The sequence below is a fragment of the Monodon monoceros genome, unplaced genomic scaffold (genome assembly GCF_005190385.1).
Source record: "Monodon monoceros isolate NGI ecotype Baffin Bay Population unplaced genomic scaffold, NGI_Narwhal_1 Super_Scaffold_17, whole genome shotgun sequence".
NCBI lineage: Eukaryota > Metazoa > Chordata > Mammalia > Artiodactyla > Monodontidae > Monodon > Monodon monoceros.
The window spans coordinates 27747261-27765014 of NW_021703773.1; the positions used below are offsets into that span (position 1 = coordinate 27747261).

General features: G+C 40.8%; 1 pseudogene; it reads left to right on the forward strand.

Annotated features, from left to right (window-relative positions):
* The first annotated feature begins 311 nt into the window (after positions 1 to 311).
* LOC114897484 lies at positions 312 to 767 on the forward strand (annotated as a pseudogene).
* The last annotated feature ends 16987 nt before the right edge of the window (positions 768 to 17754 follow it).

Genomic DNA, 17754 nt, shown 5'->3' on the forward strand with positions numbered 1-17754 from the left:
TCATCCCTGTGGATGGATTTACAGGATTATTCCAGAATCTGAGAGTATTGAATCTTGGGTGTCCTTGTGTTGCATCCCCTCCCCCCAAAAAAAGGGTGAAGGAGACGAATTAGGCTAAGGAAGGATCCTGAAAATATTAACACAAAATTGAAGCTGCATTTCATAGTTTGTCCCTCTTCAGGTAATGTTGTAATGATCATTGCTCAAGTATAAGTTTTTAATGCCACTTTTTGTTTTGGAACCTAGAAAACCAATTAAACTAAAACTAGCTTTAAGAACTAGTCAAGTTTTTTTTGTTTGTTTGTTTTTGTCCCTTTCCGGTGTTCAAGATGTTGAAGCGAGGACGTGGTGGGTCCTCTGGTGCGAAATTCCGGATTTCCTTGGGTCTTCCGGTTGGAGCCGTGATCAACTGTGCTGACAACACAGGAGCCAAAAATCTGTATATCATCTCTGTGAAGGGGATCAAGGGACGACTGAATAGACTTCCTGCTGCTGGTGTGGGTGACACGGTGATGGCCACCGTCAAGAAAGGCAAACCAGAGCTCAGAAAGAAGGTACATCCAGCCGTGGTAATTCAACAATGAAAGTCATACCGGAGAAAAGATGGTGTGTTTCTTTATTTTGAAGATAATGCGGGGGTCATAGTAAACAATGAAGGCGAGATGAAAGGTTCTGCCCTCACAGGACCAGCTGCAAAGGAATGTGCCGACCTGTGGCCCAGGATTGCATCCGATGCTGGCGGCACTGATGCTTCGGTGTATTTGTAAAAGAAAAAAAAAAATAATAAAAATCATTTGCTCCAAAAAAGAAAGAACTAATAAATAAAATATGACTAAATTTCTTCTATGAAAATAAATATTTCTAATGCCCGCCATTCAGAAGGATATAAAAAATGCAAACTTACACTGCACTGATAAAAATCAAAGTTCAAGGGCCATTTTAAAATATGTTAAAAACAAAACAACAAAGCTTGTGAACTAGAAATTGTGCTTCTAGGAATTGCTTTAAGGAAATCAATGTACGTGTGCAAAATACTGTTACATAACAGTATTTTAAGTACTATTAAAAATGAAATGTCCAGTGATAAAATATTGGTTAAAAGTTATGATATATACATAGAATAGAATCCTATGTCTTTACTAGACTATAAATTGAAGGGGTAAATTATTAATTTGAAATTATATTGACCTGAAAATTATCAAACAGTATTTTTAAGGGAAAAAGCAATTTGACAAAATCTGTATTATGAACTCATTGTCAGAATGAATCAATGGACATTATTATCATTAAATTAAAATATTAACAGATTATCTCTGCATGGTGGGCTTTTGGGAGTTTTTCATGTCTTTCTGCTTATCCATGGTTCCTGTATTTTGTAAAATGAGCAAGCATTTTATCATAAGGAAAAAACAGCATGCTGCCTTGCTTTGCTTGATAGAGCAAGGAAGAGACCCAATATGGACCCTTAACATGTTTAACTCTATTGTTTTGTTCCATTCCTGCCAATAAGTGCAACCAAGAGAAGAAACACACGAACAAACAAGCACTGACTTCTTAACCATTTCCAGTTTCCCCTAGTTGTCCTCATTGGATTTTTTTTTTTAATATATATGGGCACTAATATTGGTGTCTTTTGCAGCTTTTACCGCTAGAGTATCCATGACCCTGATTTGGGACAGCACAACGTCTGGAGGATCTTGGAGCACTTTTTGAAGATTTTCCAGTCAGTCAACGCTGATAGACCTTTCAGCAAAAGTTTCCATAAATCCTCAGTTCTTCTTCATGGACAAATAAAATCACAGCTAAATACAAGCATCGGGAGCCAATGAGATTTTCCTCTGGTAACAGGGTCTTGACTTTTTTGGCCTAGTGGAGTGCAAAGTCCTAAGTTTAGTAACTAAGGAAGCCACTGTGGTCACGGGGGTGGGGCAGGTGCTTAGAAGTCCAGCAGACATTCATGATGTGTGTCCCAGGGAAGTGATAAAGAACCCCCTTCTCTCAGAGGAGCTCCTGCTTCCATGGCAACAGCAAAGCATCCAGAACTTAACCAAGAGGGGGATGCTCAGCTATTAACAACCTGTATTATTCCAAGTGCCTATTCTTCAAAACTGAGGCTCACAGTTGTTGTCATGTTTGTTGTTATTATTACTATTGTTATTATTTTAAATCTAAAATGTGGTGGGCTTTCGAGCAGCCAATCAAGTACATCACTGTGAGATTTTTCTCAGGTGTTCAGCGTTACACATCAGAGAATGGATGGTGTTGAACTGTTGAACGACATTGGATGCCCTACAGGTCCAATCCTGCTATGTGACTTTGCAACAAATAATATTTATGTAGAGCAGAATGGCAGCATTCCAGCTATTTTTTCCAATCTACAGACAAAACATCAAAGCACTGATCACAGCACAGTACAAAACGCAAACGTTATAAACTCTGACGTGGTAGAAATATTTTCACAGAAAAGTTTGGACTTGGAAAGGGCAAGAAGAAAATATTAGGACATTAACTTATTCTTCTTACTTAGTGGGGAAATTGATGTACTCTCTTAAGTAGATCAAAGAAGAAATGAAGAATTACATAGTGATAAATATAACCAATAAAACACTAAAAAATAATAAGGCAATGAAAAAACACAGGAAGGTAGGAGCGAGTTAGGCAGAAGTAGCACAATTTCTTCATCTTTCATTGAGAAGGATCTTTAAATGTTATATAAAATTAGTTATAAAGAAATAGAGGTACACACATGCTATATAGAGTTATTATATTATCAGAAGAACAACAACAAAACAGAACAAAAATTAAAGATGAGACTGGAGTTAAGAAGGACTGGTAACTTCTGTTTCTATTTAATACTCAATACCAGCCATAAAAAGAAACAAAATTGAGTTATTTGCAGTGAGATGGATGGATCTAGAGACTGTCATACAGAGTGAAGTAACTCAGAAAGAGAAAAACAAATACCGTATGCTAACATACATATGGAATCTAAAAAAAAAGGTTCTGAAGAACCTAGGGGCAGGACAGGAATAAAGACACAGACGTAGAGAATGGACTTGAGGACACGGGGAGGGGAAAGGGTAAGCTGGGACGAAGTGAGAGAGTGGCATGGACATATATACACTACCAAATGTAAAACAGATAGCTAGTGGGAAGCAGCCGGATAGCACAGGGAGATCAGCTCGGTGCTTTGCGACCACCTAGAGGGGTGGGATAGGGAGGGTGGGAGACTCAAGAGGGAGGAGATATGGGGATATATGTATATGTATAACTGATTCACTTTGTTATACAGCAGAAACTAACACACCATTGTAAAGCAATTATGCTCCAATACAGATGTTAAAAAAAAATACTGCAATACCTACGTGAATGTGTGAATCATACTATTATATTGGTTTTATAATTCATATGCAATTTTATGAAGTTATATATACACATATATTTAATTTTAATATATTTTAATCTAAAATTATTTAATATAATTTTAATATAATCTATTTAATATATATATTTAATTTTATAGCTATAAAGAATGGTCTAGAACCAGCATGGAAACAAAAAGGGCAGAGGCCGATGTCCCACACTTAAGCTGTGTGAGGTTCAGAAGTGAAAACGGTGCATCTTTAAAGGGATTCAGCAGGAGTTCCCTGTGTCTCAGAGAACACCCAGGCTCCATTCGAGGCAAGGAGAAAGGAACGTTCAGGAAAAAGGTGGAGTATTTGAGATGAGGTTGACTCCCACGGTCGGTGTGGAATTGTTGGGAGACACAGACGGAGGCGGTGTAGAGACGATAACCTGCAGGATGATGGGCAGCGCGGAGGTCGGCACTTCCGTGGGAGACCCAGGTCTCCGATGGAATGAGAATAATCAACATGTCGGTGATGATGTCTGACTTTACCCGATTTTTTTTTTTTAATTTCTGTGTGTATATGTGTCAATATTGTCCTGAGGTGAGGCGTGAGGTTCCACTCTGATATTCTGTTGCAGCAAATCCTCCCCTTTCTCCCTGGACCATGTCCTTCCATCTGCCCTCCAGCCCCGAAGGGCAGCCCAGTACCCCCCAGCGCCACATAAGTCCCTGTGTCCCCACAGTGGAGATGGAGGGTGGAAGCCGTGGAAATAGTTCTCCTGATCTTTAGTTCATGCAGTTTTGCCCTCAGCTGCCTCAGAGGAGAGCTGTGAACTTGAGGAAAGGTAAGGACCTAAATGCAAATGTTAATTTTAACAAGGGAGGGAAGTCACTTTTGTTCCAGTGGTTAAATAGGAAAGGTCTCCTGAGTAGCCTTGCACGTGATCAGCAGCCTCGTTCTCTTCTCTCCATCCTCCCCTCTCCTTGCCCCCCTTTCCCTCCCAAATATAAATGTGTGTATGTATATATGTTGTGTATGTATAAACCATCTAGGTGTATGTGTGTATATCTATCTATCTATGTACTCATTTATGTAGATATAAGAACTTCATTTAATGATTATGTCCAGTACTTCACCTTGAGGCAAACGTGTTTACCTTCACGCTAGCCAGGTCCCGTGGTTTGAACTGCTGGGTTTATGAGTCCTGCCTTGATCACTGGCTGCACTGTTGGCATAACTCCCGATTCAGTCCTCTCCACATCTCCTTGATTCCTTCTTTTTGCTCATTCCTTCCTTGAAACCTCTTTTGACCTAAAATGGTGGCTTTACCACTCAAGGCCCTCAGACGTGGGTCATACTTTTGCACAACTTCTGCTCATTTCTTTTTTCTAGGAAAACTATACCCAAAAAGCCCACCCACATGGACCAGCATTGTTACTTATGGGACTCCACCAGACAGCCGAGCACATATTCCTGTCCTCTGGTGAGGGACCCTCTGGGGCCCAGAGTGTCTCTCTCTTTTTTTAAAAAAAAAATTATTATTAATTAATTAATTTATGGCTGTGTTGGGTCTTCATTTCTGTGTGAGGGCTTTCTCCAGTTGCAGCAAGTAGGGGTCACTCTTCATTGCGGTGCGTGGACCTCTCACTATCACGGCCTCTCTTGTTGCAGAGCACAGGCTCCAGACGCGCAGGCTCAGTAGTTGTGGCTCACAGGCCTAGTTGCTCCACGGCATGTGGGATCTTCCCAGACCAGGGCTCGAAGCCATGTCCCCTGCATCGGCAGGCAGATTCTCAGTCACTGAGCCACCAGGGAAGCCCCAGAATGTCTCTCTTTAGTAGACTGGCTCTGAGCAAATGCTGTGAATGGGCTGGTGAGAGGAAAACCCATCCTCAGGAAGCGGCCTCGCTGGGGGATTCGGCGGTGCGGAAGAGCATCGTGTGTGGACAAGTGGTCCACAGGGTGTGAAGGCTGGGCTGGCAGGGATGGGGATCCAGGTAGCTACATGCAGGCCTGTCCTAATCAGCCTCTCATCAGGGATTGTTAACTGAACAGAACTCCATTGCAGGGCGGTAATTGCAGAGGCGAAATCCAACGTGTGGGGAAAGTAAGGGTTAGTTATTTCACTGAAAAGTTTCAAGCTCTTTGGTGTCCCCAATAGCCACGTCTGCCCATTCCCACAAAAACCTGGTTTTGGACTTGCCCTCTGGTGGAATTTTCCAGTATCGCTCTGACTTCAGGAATATCTCGTCAACTATTTTTCGAAAGTACCCAAGGAAATGAATAATCTAGTTTATTTTTAGTTCATATATGTATGTGTGTGTATATAAATATGTGTTTGTACATAATTACATAGGCGTATGTGTGCATGATGTATGTAGATACATATAAATGTATCTAAAAATACTTTTTAAAAGATTTAGCTGGCTACAAAACACAGGTGGGACTTTTCACAAAGGGACTGAATTGAGATCTATATAAATCAATGTTTAAAATAAATAATAAGTGCTGAGTCATCAACAAAAGGGCTTTGCAGAGTAGAAGGACTGGGCCCAGAATATTCCAGGAGCAGCACATCACCACACAGACACAGGAGTCCCTGCTAAGTCACCCTGATGCTGTAAGAGATTCTCTTTCCCACAACTCCGTGGATATCTGGGCACTTTTCTCCCTAATGGTTACAGTTTCAAGTCACATTCTCCAGAGTGTATTGCTTGGGTCCTTTTTATTTTGTGATCAACTGAACCATGCTATAAAACTGTACTGCGTGAGCGTAAAGTTTGTGAGCCCCGGTAATGTATTTTTCACTTTGAGTCCGCAGGATACCATGGCTATGCTGGAATACGACATGGGCATCTGAAAAGAAGGGCCAAAATGGATGCTAAGGTCTTCAATTAAATTACCTCTGCATCTCTTTCTGGGATACCTCGCTGCACTAAGGAATCAACAGTCAAATGAACTCAATCTCTCAGAACACGTGCAGGGAAATTCAATACCCAACTCTCAGGGAGACGGTTTCTACCATTTAAATAATGCAGCAGAAGGAGCTGGAGAAAGAAGTTATAAAACATGGGCAGAATACATGCCTCTCTTCCTTTATTGGATGGAGAGTTTCTCTTTGCTCATTAATTATTCCTTTATGCGTGGCTATTTTTTCACACCCTAGCAAAAATTAAAGCAGAAGGCTTCAAGACTCGAAAATTAAATGGTCATTGTGTGTATGTTCCTAATTATCAAGCCACTTCTCTGAGCCTCACTTTGATCTCCATTGAAATTGAAGATTCGTCTAGATGACCTCTAAGATCACTTTCAATCTACAGATTCTGTTAATTGATGACATTACTGTCAGCACCCTATACATACCACCTCTTTCTCTTCTCTCTCTAGATATATATCCTACCCTATTTCACATGCGTGCGCGCACACACACACGTACTACACACACAATTTAAAGCCCTAGAAACCAATTTGTCAGAATATCATGCCCTTTCATCTTCCAGAACTGTAGAGTTTGGGGATAATATTCTTTTTTATCAATATTGATATTGGCAAAATCCATTGGCTGATGGGAATTTTCAGCCAGAGGAAATGTACAGCTATTTCTCTGGAAAAGAGAATGGCATTATCTGATTTTGTCTTCTTGAAAATCTTCCAACTCAGTCCCGAGCCTATTACCAGGAGGAAAGGTGATTTAGGAAGACTGGGGGTGGGAGTGAGATTTTATCTTTCTTATGATTTCACTTCATGCTGTCTGGATGGCCATCATCTTTTACTTTACTCTTAAAGTCCTCAGACTTCATGTGCTTATCATTGAGGGGGATATTTAGGTACAAGATAATTTTCATATTAAAAGACAAAAATATCTTTTTATTGGTTCTTCCACACAGCTGGCTGACTCTTTGCTACTTGGGGAAAGGTGATGGCATATTTCCTCCCTAAACCATAAGAAAAAGAAGGATTTTCTAAGAGAAGCACCGCATATATTTGGGATAGTCAGAAATTCTTTAGCCCCCAATACCCTCATCTCTCGAATGAAGGGTTTGCATTAAGATCTCTTTATGTGCTAACATTCTAAGAAAACCAAGCATTTTATTCAGTCCATCAGCAGACTTCAGCCTAAAGTCAAAATCCCAGAGTCCCAAGAGTGAGGAGCCACCAGGTGTACAAATGACAAGGAGGCATTAGATGCCCGAGTCTGCAGAAAACGCAGGGGTCTTCAGTTTTTGCATCTGATTTACAGTGAGTAACTGAGGCACAGCGAAAGATGCTGACTCTTTTAAGACCTCACAGGTAAGTCTATATCCTAGTTTTCACACACTTACTCTGCTGATCTTTATCTATTATCACACTTTCAGGAAAAGAAGGAACTGGTCAGAAAGACAACTTCAACTTAAGGCAGCCAAACAGCTATCTCTCCTGGTGGAACTAACCAGATCATCCTGGATTAACTGTCTCCAGGTTAAAACAAACAAGATATGACCCGTGATGAGATTGCTCCATTAACTACAAAGCAATTCGTTGAAAATAATAATAGTAATAATAACAATAATAAACCATTTTACTAAGGTATGACTGACATACAAAGAACTGCACATACTGAATGTATGTAACTTGACACTTCGGGGATAAGTACACACTCTGAAACCATCACCACCATCTCTGCTGTAAGCATCCATCCCCTCCAAACATTTCCTCCTGCCCTCTTCGTGTATAATTATTTTTTGTGATAAGAACACTCACCATGAGAACTACCCTCTTAGCACATTTTTAAGTGTACAATACAGTGTTATTAACCATCAGCTCTACGCTGGCCAGTAGAGCTCTGGGACTTGAGCTATTGTGTAAACAAAAATGCCACGTGCATTTTTAGGGTTTTTCAAAGTCTTCCTTGTTTCTGAAGAGTCCACCCGAGTCTGGAACTGCACCATCTCCTCTGTCGCATCTTGCCATGCTTTCCAAATGGTGACCTTCTGACTGAGCCCTGGGCCTCAAGACCCTCACGCCCCACATGCCTACCCTGGCGTTCTGGGTGTAGATGAAAGGGCCCACCATCGGATGGCATGTGGTATCCTCAGAGGCACCCACGGCATCAGAAGGTACAACAGAGGAGTCTGGGAGAAACTACCTGCCCTGGGGGGGCGGGTGCAGCCAATGGGAGAGGTGAGGTGAGAAGAAACCAAGTGCACAGATGAGCCTTCTTTCTCCCCTCTGTGTATCACTCTGAGCTGAGTGTGTGATTTTCCCACTTGCACACATTCACAATCCCACACTCCAAGAAACACACCTGCCCACAAACCCACTGCCTCTCTCCCAGCTCTTGGTGAAGTGGCAGCCAGAGCAGTAACAAGAGGACCATGCTTCCCGTGTTTCCTTCTCTCATACTTTCCCTTCATCTATACCCTTAACCTTGAAACTCCCAAGTAAACTGAGAACAGATTGAGATTCTCCTTGGGCTCTGCTTCATGGGAGACCCAGGCTAAGACAATTGGTGCCAGAGTGCTTCTAAAAAGCAGGCCCTTGAGATGGAACTCTGCAGTAGGATTGCTCATCTACCCAAAAGCAGTTGGAGCCCTTTATGGATGTATGTGTCTTAGATTGGGAGGCTATAGTAAGTACCATGGACTGGGTGGCTTAAACAACAAACTTATTTCTCATGGTTCTAGAGGCTGGAAGTCTGACATCAGGGTGAGGGTGCCACCATGGTTGGGTTCTTGGTGAAAGCCTTCTTTCTGGGTATGTCCTCACATGCCTTTCCTTGTGCATGCATGGAGAGAGAAAGATAGACGGATAGACAGAGAGACAGAGACAGACAGAGAGACAGAGAGAGGCAGAGAGAGGCAAAGAGAGAGAGAGGTCCTTCTGTCTCTTCCTGTTCTTATAAGGGCACTAATCCCATCAAGGGGCTCCATCCACATGACCTCATTTAAACCCATTTACCTCCCAAAGGTCCCACCTCCAAATACCATCACATTGGGGATCAGGGCTTCAACACATGAATGTGAAGGGACACAAACATTCAGTCCATAGCATTCAACAAGATGGTAATAACTTCTGGTAAGCAGTGGCATCAACTGTGCTTCAGCTTCACCAGTGGTTAGCTGAGATGCAGTGTGCGTGGAGGCCAAGTCCACGTGAGAGCAAGTCCTCATGGAACTCCATCAATATGAGAGCAACGAGAAGTGTTACAACTGTGGAGCATGGTGGCTGACTCTGAGGGCACTAGAGAAATTGCAAAACAAGAATGGTAGGTGCCGGAAAGGCAATGTCCAACATACACAGGCTGCAGAAGTTTGGTCTCTGGGGCAACTTTAAAGGAGGACCTTATCCCTCCTATTGCCAGATAACCTGCCCTCTAGAAGATCTGGACTAAGATACTGTGTCTCATTAAATTATGACAAATCAATGGAAATACCATGACTGGTGTCAATACAAAGCAGGGAGTCAAGAAGATAAGGGCTTGTGGTGTCTAGAAAAGGAATGCTCCTTGAAGTTTCAGACTGTGAGCTTTGGAAAATACTTTGGAATTCACCAAGATCCATTTCCACATTTCAGAGATGAGAAAGTTAAAGCTCAGAGCAATCTCTTGACTTTCCCAGGGTTATAGTACTTACACAACAGTACAACTGAGACTAGAACCCATGTCTTTGGAGTCTTAAATCAGAACGCTTCTCACTACCAGACTGTGTACAGCAAGGATTGGCTAAGTTCCCCACTACTCAAAACAGGGTAGTTTCTACAAACTCTTCATTTGTCCCCAAAGAAGATATGAATATCATGTCAGGCCACAATGTTAATGAAGATGCTTTAGCCATAACTGGGATTTCGGCATGGACCTAACCATGAGGCATGACAACAATTATAATTATCTTATTCTTGTCACCCATGTAATTTCCATGCACAGAATTACACGTTTTACAGAGTTCATTCACCCACTAATTCCAACTTTTCATACAGAAGCACATTTATCTTTATGGTACATAAGTCAGTATTGCATCTGTCAATTCCCCAGCGCCTGTTCATTTCTTGGTAAGTGATCAAAATTGAATTTCTGGAGCTATAAGGTTGAGTATCCCAGACCCTAGACCATTTTGAGTAATTCCTAAAGGCCAGCTTAATTTTTGCACAGTATGATAGCCTCTGTGCTCAAGATTACTGTAGGGAAATTACTATTTCAAAGCACCCAAGAGTACCCTAGTGGGTGAAAAAAAAATGAATGAAATATTCACAAGAGAGTTATGTTCACAGAGCAGGAATCTGAGTCATTATGACGCTCTGTGACCTTACATAACATGCATGGACCTCAGCTCCCCCATCCTAAAATGAGGGCTTGGAACAGATGGTCTCTGAGGACTGCTTAAACTCTAACATTCTATGATTCATTATGATTTCCTCCTTAATGTATTTTTCCCTCTCTTGTTTCATTAAAGTTCCATCTCCCAAACTCTCTTCCGTCTGTTTACAGATCTATTTTTAAGATCACAATACCTTGTTCTTCTCTCAAGGAATATTGAAAAATTTAATTAACTTTGATGAAATATTTTGATATGACTTGCTGTAGGAAATTAGGCAGTTTGCACCACCCTTGCATTACAGGTGTGTCAGAGTGTGGCGTGTGGGGATTTGGCACAAGCTGCTTCCCACTTTTATGGGAGTGATGCAGCTTCTCAAGATGTAGGGCTCTCAAACTTTACTCTTTGCTCTCATCTGTTACATTATGCATGAGAACATTATATTAATAGGAGCAATTTAGTAAGTCTAACAAAAACAAAAGAAAATGTACCTAATCCTACGAATACTTGCTCTACTTTCAGCTCTATTTTTCATGTGTTGAAATGCTTCTGTGTATTTTTGGGTTTATACAAAATAGCCTGATGGCCCTCTTAATGCACTCTTAAAAACCTTATTGATGTACTGTTCTTAGAAAAGAGGAAGACAAGAAACAGCAGCCCATAATTAAAGATAAGACAAAAGCAAAAAGAGCAAAAGGCAAAGAGAATTAAATGCAGTGATTCGCCTGACAGCACTGAACTCTATCTTCTAGCAAAAATTAAAATAAAATAAATAAAAAAGGATATACATAGTATATAGGTAACAAAAGCATCAAAACATTAAACAAAAAAACTTCTATTATAGTTAGACTCCCGTGCAGATATAAAGCTGTCACGAGCATCTCATAATATTTTTGTTCAAAGTAGATATCAGAAAGGGCTATCCACAAGGAAATTTGGCAAATCTAAGTCTGGAATTTCCCACCTTCCTTTCGGTGCCCTTTCAAATCCCAACTTCTAGATGGCTTGTGCCTCTCTTTCACCTTCTGGTTAACAAAATTCGCCTACTTTGGTTGACTCATCCTGAAGTAATTTCTTCCCATTTTCCCTCTTGAGAATGTTCAGTAATCTAAAACTGCCTCTCATTTTCTGCTCCAATAGACCCCATATTCCCTGAGGGCATTAATGATGTCTCGTAGGTCTGAATAACTGATCATCACATGCAATGACAGGAGAAACATGATTGGGACAATGGTATCCTGATGACTGGGGAAGTTTCTATTGGGAAAGGAAGGGATGCTTAGGTGGCGTTAACCCTCCACACCTGGCACGATAGAAAAAGAATGGGCTCAGCATCTTCTGAGCTCATCAACCTAATTCTGAAATGGTGTCAATCCCTGATTTAGACTGATCTTGTTAGAGTTTCCATGTTTCCACTTCAAAGGGTTTATTATGGGAGCTTGCTATAGTCAACCGATCCTCTGATTAACTCCGGGTTTGATCAAACGTGATCTGCCAGTTCTCAGCTCGAGCCTTCAGGTAAGAGACCCATGACTTTCAGTTTCTTGGTTGATCCCATGGCGTTTATTACTCTGACTGTGTATTAACTTCAGAGAGCAGAACCAGCCACGGGATTGTAGGTAAAGGGAGGCGGATTGGATTTTAATTGAATTTTAATTTATGGAAAACAAATACTGAGGCTGACGAGCAAGAGAAAGCCTGATTCCTGCCAATGTGAACTTGTCATCAGAGGAAATACTCTGAGAGACCCAGAAACGTTAAGAGATGGACCTTTCTGTCCTATTTTAAGGTGATTTCCGGACAGATGTCAGAAAACAAAGAAACACGTTCCTCTTTCCACACTTGCAGGCTCTTCTCATGTGCTCTGAACAATACAGGATCCCCTACTTTTGCCTCCATCTTTTCATTCACAGATTGGGGGACCCAATCACATTACTGTTGTCGAGAGCCCAAGAACTGGAAGAGAGTGCAGGGCCACCCCCAGCTTATTTCCTCCAGCCCTGTTCCCCTGTTATTTACCCAGGATTCTCTCCATATTTGCTTCCTAACCCTCTGATTATTCCACATTACCATATCTTAAATGCAGATGTGTCTCAAAGTTCCATCCTCGGTCCTAGTCTTTGCCTGCTTTCTACTCTCTCTGGATGGTCACTCCACTGCCACACTGAAGGTCTGATACTGACTCCCAAGCTGACCTCTGTTACTCTAAATCAGAAACTCAGACTCAGATCTGCAAAGCTGCCTGGTTATCTTCCTCTCAAGCGTGTTTTAGGAGGTTGAAAGCACCTCCCAGGTTAGAAAACTCTGAGTCATCTTTCCCCACCGATTCCTCACCACCCACCTTCAATCTCTCAGTAGTTGCTGTGATCCCATGGAGATACTCTCTCACTTCTATCTCGGTCTTTCCATACCTTTCACCCCTTTTAAACACAGGTGACTTCCAAGCTCCAGAATCCTCAAAACAGACATCTAGCAATAAACACGGCTGCAGACAACAGGACTTGGTGTCCCTTCAAAGACTTTATACTGGAAGCCCTGTGGTGATCCATTGGGCTGTAAATCATTCATGAGGTTCATAAAAATCATGCAGTTTTATTACTGGAGCTTGATAATATACATGTGATATGTGAGAAGGCTATTTCCCTTCATTTTCTTTTTCTTGTTTTTATTTCCCTGGGTTTTATTATTTTTATTTTTTACATTTTCTTCTGCATGATATTGATACTCACTGAATATACATTTGAAAAATCTTGCTCTGTTTATCAGAACTCCAGGGCATTTGTAATTGAACTGAGGCAGAATTGCCATCTATTCTAGATGCATCATAAAATGCAAGTCAATTAAGGAAAGATGATTATTAAGAAATAGTATATTTGGAGGCAACTAATTAGACATAAAAATATAACTTGTTTTATTATCTCACACTTTGCATCAAGATAAACTAAAAAATACATCAGAGTTTAAGAGTTGGTATTAAACAAAAGACTTAGAATGGTAGAATGTATGTGTAATCCTGGAAAAATGTAGACCGTTCCAACCACTAAGGAGTGTATGAAAACAAAACGAACAAACACTGTGAGAAAAGTCAAAAGGCAAACAATCTATTAGGAAATAAAACATTTGCAACTCATATGACCTTTAAGGGTTTCTATAACTAACTTATAATTAACACCTTTAAATTTATAAGTAAAAGACAATTGACTCAATCAAAGACAGGCAAAAGCAGTGAATAGTGAGTTTATAGAAAATAAACACAAAAGAACCTCAACATACAAAAAGGATGCTCAAATCCACTCTTAATAAGAAAAGTGATTATTAAACTACTCCAAGCTTCCTTTATTTCACCGATAAGACTATCAAAATTGGAAAGCTGGATCACTCATTGTTGGTAAAGCTATTAAAAAAGAAGTACCATGCAGAATATAAATGAACATAATTCCTACAGGTGACAATCCTTGATGACTATCAAAATTAGAAATTCAGTATCTTTTGAACTCAACAATCCTAGTTCTTGCAATTTATTCTTGAGGTTTCCTTGCTGCATGCAAACTGATGGTTTTACATTGCTTGTAAAAGATTAAAACCACTAAGATAGCAGTAGGAAACCAGTAGAATAAACTACAGTAATTCCAAAGCATTTAGCTTTTAAAAAATACAGGAAAGCTCTAAAATGTATATTTTTAGGGAAAAAAAGCAAAATAGGAAAAGTGTAAAGTGCTACCTTTTGTGTAAAAGGGCAGAGATAATAATGTACATTTACATTTGCATAAAGAGCCTTCAGGAGGACACACATAAAAACAAATAAAAGTGGTTACCTGTGGATGTTGAAGGTGGGGTGTGAGCTGAGCAGATGGGAAAAATATACAGTGTGCTTTTTTGAGCAATGTAATTAGTAATTTAGTAATTTACTATTTAGTAATTCTACAAAAGCATTTTTCAAAGTCTCCTCATTCCTACAGGATAAAGCCCCAACTTCTACACTAAATATTCAACCTAACTCCAATATTCCTTCCCAGCATCATCTCCTACCACCCAGCCTCACTGAACTGCGTGTTAATCCCATGACATGCTCTGTACATTTTTTCCATGTTATTATTTAACCATCATTTTCATTTTGAAATACCCTTCTATCCCTCCTAACAGGTTAATGAAACCTATTTATCCCCCAAAACCATCTCCTCTTCTTTGATCCTCCCCCATTAAAGAATCTGCCTCCTTGGGACTTCCCTCGTGGCACAGTGGTTAAGAATCCGCCTGCCCATGCAGGGGAGAGGGGTTCCATCCCTGGTCCGGGAAGATCCCACATGCTGCGGAGCAACTAAGCCCGTGTGCCACAACTACCGAGCCTGCACTCTAGAGCCCTCGAGCCACAACTACTAAGCCTGCGCTCTAGAGCCTGTGAGCCACAACTAATGAGCCCGTGAGCCACAACTACGGAAGCCCGCGTGCCCCAACTACTGAAGCCCGCACACCTAGATAGAGCCTGTGCTCGTAACAAGAGAAGCCACCGCAATGAGAAGACTGCGCACTGCAACAAAGAGTAGCCCCCGCTCGCTGCAACTAGAGAAAGCTCACACGCAGCAACAAAGACCCAACACGGCGAAAAAGAAAATAAAGAAAATAAATTAATTAAAAAAAAAAATCTGCCTCCTCTTTGGTACCCATCTAACATCTGCAGCATTTTACTTGCTGGATTTGTAACACTATACCCTGTATTATAATCCTATTGTTCCATTTTCATTATTTAAAACAGGCATTTTTTACTATCAAAATGTTGATAACAAATCAATGAAGAATATGCAAACGGTAGCAAACTCATATAATATAAGGAGATAATACTTTTCCAGTACAGTTAATGATCAAAATACAATGATATGGAGGATAGCTGAGCAGGGCAGAATCACTTACAGGGATATAACACTCTGATCCCATGGTTTTTAAACTATCTTTTAGAGCTTAAGCACTATAGCTAAGGGTTTCTCTAGCTTCAAAGAATTTTAGACTTGAAAATGTGCACCCACGTATTTCTTTCACATTTTTATCACTTCTGTTGTCATTCTGAGTTATTAACCTTTACAGTCCCTTTTTTCACCTAGAAACACTGGGATGGTTTCCATAGAAAGCAAAAGGTGTTTCCAAGGTCAAGAAGAAAACATGCCATCCTTGCTTCTCAGGATGACACAAGCCAGTGTTCCAGGGTTACACATTTCTCTAGCAGCTGGCAATGTTTGACAGCATTACGAATTCACAGATCCTTCTTGTGTTTTACCTTTTTGTTGTGTCCTAATTACCTTAAAGACCCCAGGTCCATGGAATAATCGCTTGGGCTCATTGATTAAAATGCTTAGAAAATTATATTTTGTTCTCCCTGGCACTTCTTTTGCCTACTTCTCCATTTCCCCACCCCAACTCAATTTAAAATTCTTTAAGATTGTTTATCTCTTACACTCATGAAATTTAATCATCCCTGTTAATTAAACTTTTGTACATTCCCCAAACCAATTCCAAAACACTGTGCCAAATACCAAATCTTTGCCCTTGCCTTTGAACTCTAGGAGCCAGGGGTGCCTGTTCTAGTATTTTTTCATCTTTTCCTTCTCTTCTATTATTCATTTAACCAAGCACCGAGATGTCTTCAGCCTAAAAAATATTTGACAATCAATACTGCACATCACCACTGAAGGCTTTCCAAGCTTGTCTTTTCAGCGATAACTGAAAAAGCTGGAACTAAAACCACCTTTATGAAAGAGACTTGTTCCAAGTTCCTATCCAAGTAATCATCTCAACTCTAGTCTTCACCATCTAATCCTAGGGCACCTGCAGCTGATTTTTCTTTCTGGGCCCATGGTGTGATTCCAATTCTCCAAAAACAGGGGATCTCTTCTTTCAGGGAATCACTTCAATAAAAGTGCCATAGGGATCACAAGACCCTTTAATAAACAATTTTCTAAAACACTCAGTGTCTTGTGTACATATATAGAGACTTCATACAATAAATATTAGTGATTATCATTATTTTTGTATTTGAACACTGATCTGTATCCTTTCTAATTTTCATAGTAGTTTTGATGAAAGATTTCAATCGGCAGAATCTACTGAAATGCAGGTTCTTCCTATCAAGAGAAAGAGTGCCTCCTACATGCAAATATCAAAATGATTTCTTCTAAATCACGAGCAGTTCCCCAACCCTACTTTGAGGAGCCCTGGAGCAGGTCTGTATGAGACAGGGCCTCCAGAGAAACAGAACCAACCATGCAGGCTGAGGAATCCCATGATCTGTTGTCTAAAACCTGGAGACTCAAGAAAGCCGGTGGTATGGTTCTAAGGATCTGAAAGCTGGGGGGCCAAAGGCAGGAGAAGGTCTGTGTTCCCGCTCAACGGTCAGGCAGTGAGAGTGAGCTCAGCTGTCTTCCGATTTGCTGTCCTGTTCAGGCCCTCAAGGGATTGGATGCAGCCCACCCACCCTGGGGAGGGCCGTGTGCTTTCCCGAGTCTACCAATTCAAATGCTGATCTCCCCACAGAATGGGAGAAAATATTTGCAAATGAAGTGCCTGACAAGAGATTAATCTCGAAACTAAAAAGGGATTAATCTCATGCAGCTCTATATCAAACAAACAAACAAACACCACCAACAAACACCCAATCAAAAATGAAAAATGTTCAGAAGATCCAAATAGACATTTCTCCAAAGAAGACATACAAATGGCCAAGAAGCACATGAAAAGATGCTCAACATCACTAATTATCAAAGAAATGCAAATCAAAGCTACAATGAGGTATCACCCCACGCCAGTCAGGATGACCATGCCAACATCAAAAAGTCCACAAACAGTAAATGCTGGAGAGGGTGTGGAGAAAAGGGAACCCTCATACACTGTTGGTGGGAATGTAAATTGGTGCAGCCCCTATGGAGAACAGTATGGAGGCTCCTTAAAAAACTGAAAATAGAGCTACCATATGATCCAGCAATCCCACTCCTGGGCATGTATCTGGAGAAAACCATAATTTGAAAAGACACATGCACCCCAATGTTCACTGCAGCACTATTTACAATAGCCAAGACATGGAAGCAACCTAAGTGTCCATCAACAGAGGAATGGATAAAGAAGATGTG